Here is a 9,216-nt window from a genome sequence, read left to right as displayed (position 1 = left end):
AAAAAAAAAAAAAAGACAGTCTACGGGAGGGCCAAACTTCATCTCTCTCTAAAAGCACAAAACTGAACAGGGCTGGAGTAACACCCTTGTACCTTTCCGACATTGGCACCGAGGCTGAAATCGTTCCCTAAGCTGTCTCCATATTGGAGACAGTCTTAAGCATCCTTCAAGAGAGAAAGGAGTATTTAAAATAGTGTTAGCCATGCTCCTTTCTATGCTGGCTGGCAGGCACTCCAAGAAGCATTCAAGTAGCTGCCAGCTGTCTTCATAAAGCAAAACTCACTGGTTCTTTCTCTTTATTAGAGGCGGAGAACTAGAAACTGTCATTTGGTCAATGATGAGTGTAAGAGATTTCAAAGTAGTTTAAGAAGGTTTTTGTTTGTTTGTTTGCTGGCTAGTTTGTTTTTTAGTGTGTGTGTGTGTGTGTGTGTGTGTGTGTGTGTGTGTGTGTGTATGTGTGTGTGTCTTCACAGGTTAGAAGAGCATCCATTTGGGAGAGGACTCAGGGAAAATGGTGCTGAAACTAAGGTTTGAAAAATGTAATGCCCTGAACCACAAGAGGTGTAGCCCAGGCTTCCCAATTGTTACTCTGTCCCTGCTGAGTAGAAGGATGCTAAGAGCCCATGTCCACTAAGAGTGAACTTCTATTCTGTAGAAGGATGCTAAGGACCCATGTCCACCAAAGCAGTTGGAAAGAACACACTTACCTTTTAGAAGAGAAGAGGATACAAAATCAGAAGCGTGAAAAAAAAAATACCACTTGCCTCAAGTATTCCAAATAGAAGATTCATATGGCAATAATCCTATTCTTCCCATCATTATATCTCCCATTGCTGTATCACACAAAACTTCTCATAATGTAGATGAAAAGAATCTTGAAAGCAGAAGGTTTGGGATTCTGATTCCAAATGGCAAAACCGGGCATGACTGTGTAATCTCATTAAAGTCATATGACTCAGGGGTGAAGAAATGGGCACTATAAACTATTATAGACATGGCAGAAATGAAGATATCTAAAAGAAACACTTTGTTTCTCTCAACCTGAATATTAGACTATTGAGACAATGTGAATTGTTTCAATGTGTAAAGAAATGTGAATTTCTCCCGGAATCTCCTTCTGGGATGAGTAAAAGATGCCAACCAGAGGGGAACTTGTCTCCCTAAAATAAATTTTACTCAGTTCTAACAACCTGAGAGAACACCTTACAGGATAGGACTGAAGGCCAGAGCATCATGTGTCAGTGCTGGGTAGAAGCACACACAGGCCCCCTGCGTAGCTTTGGCACTCTATTTAAACTGTGATCTTACTTAGTATCCTAGAACAGACCTTGGGGGTTGATGGAGCTCTTTCCTACTTTTCCTCGTGTGGCTACGTTGTCAAAAGCTCCCAATCTGAAGTAGTTTTCTCACATGGAAATAGAGACTGTACTGAACGTAAGACTTGTGAAGGTCTACTAAAGATTGGCCAAGTTCTTTTTCATTCAGATGATTTTACTAGTGAACTCTGCACTGTGGAAATGACCAACTCCTCTTTGTCACCTCTAGGGGCTGTCTTACTTTGGCTTGATTTCTCCCTTCTGCACTGTGGCTGGGACATTCTCTTCAGACAGTGCTCGGAGGCCCTTCTTTCACAGGCTCCCTAGTCTGAGCTGCCAGCCATGTGCAACCTCTGAGAAACATCCCAGTTACCTGCTGTGATAATTTCCCCAGGCAAAGGGGTAGATCTGGTACCAGTTACCACATCTTGAGTAAAGCAAATGACCTATATAGTCTTTTGAAATGTTTGGTTTTTATAGTTTTGTGTTCTTATGCAAAACATGTTTTGCCACTAAATATTTAGTAACAACTCATTGTACACAATGCATTCGATAAATGATTCAGACTGACTGAAAGGGGAAATAAAAGAATTTGGTTGCATTTTCTCAGAGAAATTTAATCTGGAGGATTTTTCAGATGACATAACTCAGAGATAACCACTTCTTTTCTTAGTTTGTGTGGACTTCTTTGGCTTTAACTTTTTATGTCTAGATTTTTATATAAAATGGTAAGGGGACTTTCCCTAAGAAAGCAGGAGCCAATCACTGGTTAAAAGAGAAGGTGAGGCCGGGCGTGGTGGCGCACACCTTTAATCCCAGCACTCGGGAGGCAGAGGCAGGCGAATTTCTGAGTTCGAGGCCAACCTGGTCTACAGAGTGAGTTCCAGGACTACACAGAGAAACCCTGTCTCGAAAAACAAAAAAAACAAAACAGAGAGAGAGAGAGAGAGAGAGAGAGAGAGAGAGAGAGAGAAAGAAGGTGAGATTTCCAGGCAGGACAGAAAGAGGAGAACAGGCAGAGGGCGGATGAGCTGCAGCCATGTGGGTCTGTCTCTCCATGCACCGATAAGTTTGTATAGCCTCCGCAGGCCACTGTGGAGGCCAAGGAGGATGTGGCAGGATAGTCTTCGCCCAGCCTTTGAGTTGTCTGGTCAGTTTTATAAAGGTCTCTGGTGTTTTCCTTCCACAGGGCTAAAGGGAGCTGGGTGAGGCTGCCATTTCTGGCACAAGCACGGAACAATCAGAGCGGCTTTGCCAGGGTAGCCTTGCGAGCTGGGTGAGACCTTTGTTGGCAGCTGTTCTCGGAGCATAGCCAGGAAGGCACTCCTGGCATTGGTGGGGAAAGCTGTGGGAAAAGTGTTAGCTAGCAGGCATGCGGCTGCTACTCCCAGAGCCTGCCCGGAACTAACATGGTTTTCTAAAATTACATGAAACACGAAATGGCAATTGATTTTGACATTCTATCTAAACTATGTAGAATATTCATATTAAATATGGATAACGGAGGTTTGGCCAGAATTATATTTAAATTCTAACTATAATGTCTTTACAGCACTCTAACACAGATACTGTCTGTCTATAAATTACTAATTATGAGTACAGGGCTAATTTGAGGCAGTAATCTCAAGAAGGATTGATAAAAGTCACCATTAAGAGCCACATTGAAGTCAAGGAGGAGAATGAATACAAAATACTTAGGGCAGCACTGGTAATCTCAACTTTTTCATCAAAATAATGACCAAAAGATCTTTACTAAGAAATAGCCTCAGTCTCACATAATATTGTACAATATTTATAAAAACTATACAAATTTAGGTTGTTAAAAAATAAGGGCATATAAATCTACTGTACCAATTCTTTCTTTCACTGTGCTTTTGATTCATATGTTGCTATCTGGTCAGAGGGCAATAGAATGCAGTTTACAAAGGGTTAAACGGGAATTATGAACTAGGAAGGGACAAATTAGGACCAGGGAGGGAAGGGCAGGGTAAAAAAGAAAAACTGAGAGGGATAAAAAAATACTAACTACTTTCCAAAAACTCATAAGGAAATCTACTAGTATAGAATCTTCCCAAAATATGTCTGTACACACACACACACACACACACACACACACACATACACACACACATTTAAAAAAAAATACAAAGTGTAGTCCTGTAAGGAGGCAGCAATGTCCCTAGTAGTAGATACCACAGACTAGTCAATAAGAAGCCCACTCTCAGGAATGAGTAACGTCTTCTAAAGCTGTTAGCCAGTGAGGTCCCAAAGATCCCCAATCACTAAAAAAAGCCACTGCCAGCATTCCCTCTTGACATCCCTCCAGGACCTGACAGGAAGCCCTCATAGCTGACTATGTACTTGAAACCTAGAACATGGACACATCAAGCTGGTATTGAGCCGGGTACTTCATCCTTACTGCTTAGCTTGATGAATGCTGGAAGGTGCCCTGTCTGCTACTGGGAGAGAGTGGAAAGCATCATCCACGCACAGTCTGAGAATAACAAAAATTACGGGCCGAGGAAGACATACCGTTGGTACAGTAGTAATATGAACATCGTGGGAGTAGCCAACCACTTTCTGATTGGATTTAATGCTCAGTTCTATAGATGAAACACATACTTGGAACAATTATCATTCAAGAACACAGGGATAGGCAGGTCATAGCCCCTAAATGAGAGCCTGCTACGGTTATTTTGCTAAATGGATATAATATTGAACCAACTCCTAATGAGACCATGAGACTCATAAATAAAGACATCGCCATGGAGAGATGGCTCGGCAGTTAAGAGCACTGACTTCTCTTCCAGAGGTCCTGAGTTCAAATCCCAGCAACTACATGGTGGCTCACAACCATCCGTAATGAGATCTGATGCCCTCTTCTGGCGCATCTGAAGACAGCAACAGTATACTTAGATATAATAATAAATAAATCTTTAAAACTAACTAACTAAATAAATACATCTTTTGACTTTCTCCCATTAGAGAAACCTCCATTTACACTAAATGATGATCAACATAGAGACCCACAACTAGCCAAGATGCAGAGAATCAGAGTCTGCAGCCAGGCCTAACTGGAACATATATACCACATCCCCTCCCCTTAAAAATACAAGGATCACTGCAGAAAAAGGAGCAGGAAAATCTGCGTGAGCCAGAGGCAGGTGGGTGGCAACAATGATACTCTATCATCCAGACTCAGAAGGGCAGTGCACATGCGAACTCACAGCACTGTCGGCATAAACAAGACCTGCCAAGCCCAAGCCAGGCAAACACGGAGCACAGAGTAGGAAGCTGGGCATGAAGCGCCACACCTAGCTGAGGAACTATCAGCAGTTGTTCGCTGCTGGGAAAAGGGCCAGTTCTCTCTACAGGGTAGCTGCTGTACGTCAGCTGTGCTCCAGTGGACGACCACAAATCCAAGAATATGTGAGAAACACAAATTGCCTTGGTCGGGGTGGAGGGGGGCACACAAAACTGGGAGGGAAATGAAGGTGGGGGTAGATATAGGAAGAGTTGGCAGACGGAGTAAAAATTAATTTGTACTAATTTCTCAAAGAACTAATGAAAAGATTCTAAAGCACATGATGAGTAAGTTGCATAGATACGCATGAGCTGAGCACACACTAGCTTTGCTGTCAGTGTCTTAGTCTATAAAAGATCCTTAGGGAGCCAAGTCCCAGCCCTTGAAGGCAGAAGCAGGCAGATCTCTGTGAGCTGAAGGCCAGCCCGGTCTACAGAGTGAGTTCTAGGACAGTCAAAGCGACAACGAGAAATCCTGTCTTGAAAAACAAAACAAAACAAAACAAAAAAAGAATCACAGAGAAAGTGATCTACAAACACTCATGATTTCAAATCAAGAATTTTAGCCACAGACGACCCTAAGTATTACAGTGTACGCAGTGTGATTCCATGAGCTCTCTGAAGTAAAACTGAATTGTTAGGAACACAAAATTATAGACCCATCCTAGATCTCACAGACCTCAGTTGACATTTATTGAGCTCTCCGACAGTTTGTGTCATTTTAAATTCGAGAAGCCCTGTTGTATATACATCCTAAAGTCAGTGGTTAACCTCCCTGAGGTTTCAATGAGGATAAACTGTGCTTGCTTACCTTACTCTAAGAAAGAAAATTCCTTTCATCACTGAATAGTAATCCTAGAATTGAAGTTAATCCGATTTCCGGCATTGCAAATGCAATTCATAAACAATGTCTTTGGAGAGTGAGACAAATTACACTCCAAAATGGAAAAAAACACTCCAAAATGTAAGAGTCCTTCTCTCTGGAAGATGAGTTTTAATCTGAATTTTGATGGTATTTGACTTCAGAGTATTACAAATGTAACTCCTTCATGATTTTTGTAAATGATTAGAATTTTGCAGAACTCGCTTGAGATCATAGTTTACAATAACACTTTTCAATCTTATGATTGGAGTTTCAATCAAGTTACTTAGAAATTCATCATCTTAAGAATTTTCAAGTCATAATAATGGATATTTGGGTCAAAAATGAATCCTGGAGTTTATTTTATCTATTCATGTAATCATTTAGTTTAAAGTAATTTAATCATGTCATTAAAAGGAAATTAGCTGGAAAAAAAGAGGTTGTAGAAATCAAGAGCTATCCTTGATGCAAACATTATCCTGCTAGCTGTCAAGAGATACTCATTATTGAGCAAGGTCAGATTTATTCAAAAGATCACTAATTTAAATTTGTTGTTTGCAATAAAAAAGAAAAGTGAAGTAAATATGTACCTATAAAACTTTGACTCTGTTTGTTGGGGTTGAACATTAAATTTGGAAAAGTCACAAATTTGATTCTTCTTTTTTATATATATAGTTTTAAAGGCATTTTTAATTAGATATTTTCTTCATTTACATTTCAAATGCTATCCCCAAAGCCCTATACCCTCCCCCCGCCCTGCTCCCCAACCCACCCACTCCCACTTCCTTGCCCTGGCCTTCTCCTGTACATTCCCATGGCGTAAGATCTTTGCAAGATCAAGGGCCTCTCCTCCCATTGATGGCCAACTAGGCCATCCTCTGCTACATATGCAACTAGAGACACAGTTCTGTGGGGTACTGGTTAGTTCATATTGTTGTTCCTCCTATAGGGTTGCAGACCCCTTTAGCTCCTTGGGTACTTTCTCTAGCTCCTTCATTAGGGGCCCTGTGTTCCATCCATTGATTCTTCATTAAAGTAGAAGAAAGGAAATTGTTCAAAGAACAAAGTGGCAAACTAGACTGGCCATATACCAAGCAAGCATTTGTAGAATGGTTTTAGAATGTCAGTTGAGGATACTAAGAATAGTTCATTTGTCCTTTGAAATCTTATATACAGGTGATCAGTTTGAGCTAAATATTTATCCAGTGAAAGATGGTGACATTGGTTTTATAGTCAGTCTAACATACTGAGTCCTTAAATGTGGAGGTCTGAATGAGAACGGCCCCCTTAGGTCCCTATATTTGAACGCTTGATCCCCAGTTGGTGAAACATTTTGATAGGTTTCAGAGGTTTGGTTCTGTTGGAGGGTAAGGGCTGTGTTTTGAAACCCCACACCATTCTCAATTAGCTCCCATTGCTTGTGGATCAAGGGGTGATCAAGCTCTCAGCTACTCTTCCAGCACATGCCTACCACCCTACCGTCATGTTCCCACTCTGACACTCATGGCTCTAACTCTCCGAAACTATAAATCCCAAATGAATGGCTCTGTAGTCACAGTATCTTATCACAGCAATACAAAAGTAACTACGGCATTGAATAAAGTCTAACATACAATAAAAATCTAACCACCACTAACATGAATGAAAAATCTAATAACAAGTCTGTGGTTTAAAGGCTTTAAAGAAAGCAGAACTGACTGCTAGAATCTTGAATTTTAACGACTGTGTTAACGACTATCTTTAGCGAGTTGTTAGCAAATGATGGCAAGCAAGCATTTTCTTCCCTTCTTTTTTTGTTCTTTTTATACACCTCTGGACCACTAAAGCATCTTTAGAATATACCTTCCTGCCACCACTCTGAGACTCCCATCTGTTCCGAACAGGTACTTCACTTCCAAGATCCTTGAATTAGACTCAGCATTCTCTACTCTTATAAAATAAAATTAGAAGATAGTTAATGCAATTAGTGCCCCAAAGCAATACTCTCTAGAAGTCCTTTATCTAAACTCATGTACTCATAAATGGTTCTCCTAGCTTGATGCAGTGTTTCTATGTGCTTTGTGTACATGTGGGCAGGAATATGGGGGTTCTGAAATACAAAAGTCAGATGAAAGAGACATTGCTAAAACTCCACATAGAGAATGTGGGGCTTCTGGCATCTCCTTCCTGAGAGACAAATTTAAAAGGTAGGTAAATCATTGAGAGGCCAAATCTTTTAAGTTCAGACTCCCTTTTCGAGAATCTGACCTAAGTTTGAACTCAGGCAAACAGGCTGATACCTAGCATTAGTTTCCAAGTTGCTCCCCAACAAAACCAGAGCCTAGTTCAACTCTCTAGGCTAATCCCCAATAAGGCCAGCGTCTCCAGACCACACCCTCAACAAGACCAGCGTCTCCAGGTGACTCCCCCAACGAACCTGCACCCCCCAGGTTACAAGCCCACCTCCTGCCTAATGACCACCAATGCAGAAGGGAGGAGAAATTAAGTGTATGATATGACTCCTAGCACCAGCCAATTGTTAAAGACCACAGTAGCTTTCCAATTAGAGGCTTGCACACTCACCCCCACTTGCTGCTTACTTGAAAGTCTTGCCCTGATAGATATTTGGAGCTCCCCAACCATCAAAACTGTCCTTCGTGATGGTGGTGCGCTGGGGGCAGGGAAGTCCAAGCTAGCTTGAATAGAATAAAGACCCTGCTGTGAGTTGCATCAGATCAGCTCCTGTCTGTTTTTTTTGGGGGGGGAGGGCAGCGGGGAATCACTAACACTTCCCTGGCACTACGTCATCATTGCATAGAAGGTTGAGACTAATGAGATTTGGTCCATTTGTTTGTTTAAAGTTTGTCAAATATGCTCATGACAGAAAGATGCTGGTCTAGAGGAAACACAGATCTGTAGAATAGTTTAATGCTGTCACATGTCTCATATCTATTTTCTCCTCCATCCTTTTCAATAGAAATAAAGGTGCAGAGGACAGACCTGTGGAGAACACACTACACATATACCACAGAGCCAGTGTCTCCCTTGCCTCTAGTCTCTCCATGAACACCCTCTGACTCTCCTTGACTCCTTAGCCAGACTTGACCAGGAAAGATTTCTGATTGTCCCACAGTCTAAAACTTGAAATACTGGATCTGGAGATTAAACCCGCATCCCTCTGGTGTCTACATTCATCAGATTAACTACTAATATAAGGTTATCACATTACATTCTGTCCACATTTTATAGTTCCCCTGGAGACAAAAAAAAATAACTCTTCAGCTCCCTGAAATCTCAGGGCGCCAAGTACTGTTCATCATCACCTCATTATGGCATCTTCAAAGCCATCTGTGCAATGTGCAATGCTATTGCCTCCAACCCAATAGGAAGCTGAAGCACAAACACATCCATTCACCTTAGATCTTAACACCTAAGTAGCAAAATGAAGTTTCAAAACTTCTATGCCCAGCATTGAACCCTGTGATCTTCCTTGGTTATCATCTAACTGCCAAAGAAGAAGATTCTCAGGCTCTAACTATTACGTGATGCTAAGGAGGCATCTGCAAANCTCTTCTTTCTAAAATACAGCTTCATTTTAAAATGATGTAATTGCTAGCTGTAGGCTCAGAGGTCAAAAGACAAATCCTTTAACCTGGTAGCATTTGTCCTTCCCATTAATTTAACATTCGTGTATATTTTCTTCATCTAAAATAGTTTTAAGCACCCTCTCCCTTTTCTGATCCTGAATTTTTTGTT

This window comes from Mus pahari, chromosome 9 (assembly GCF_900095145.1).
Source record: "Mus pahari chromosome 9, PAHARI_EIJ_v1.1, whole genome shotgun sequence".
NCBI lineage: Eukaryota > Metazoa > Chordata > Mammalia > Rodentia > Muridae > Mus > Mus pahari.
This window is presented reverse-complemented; position numbering follows the sequence as displayed.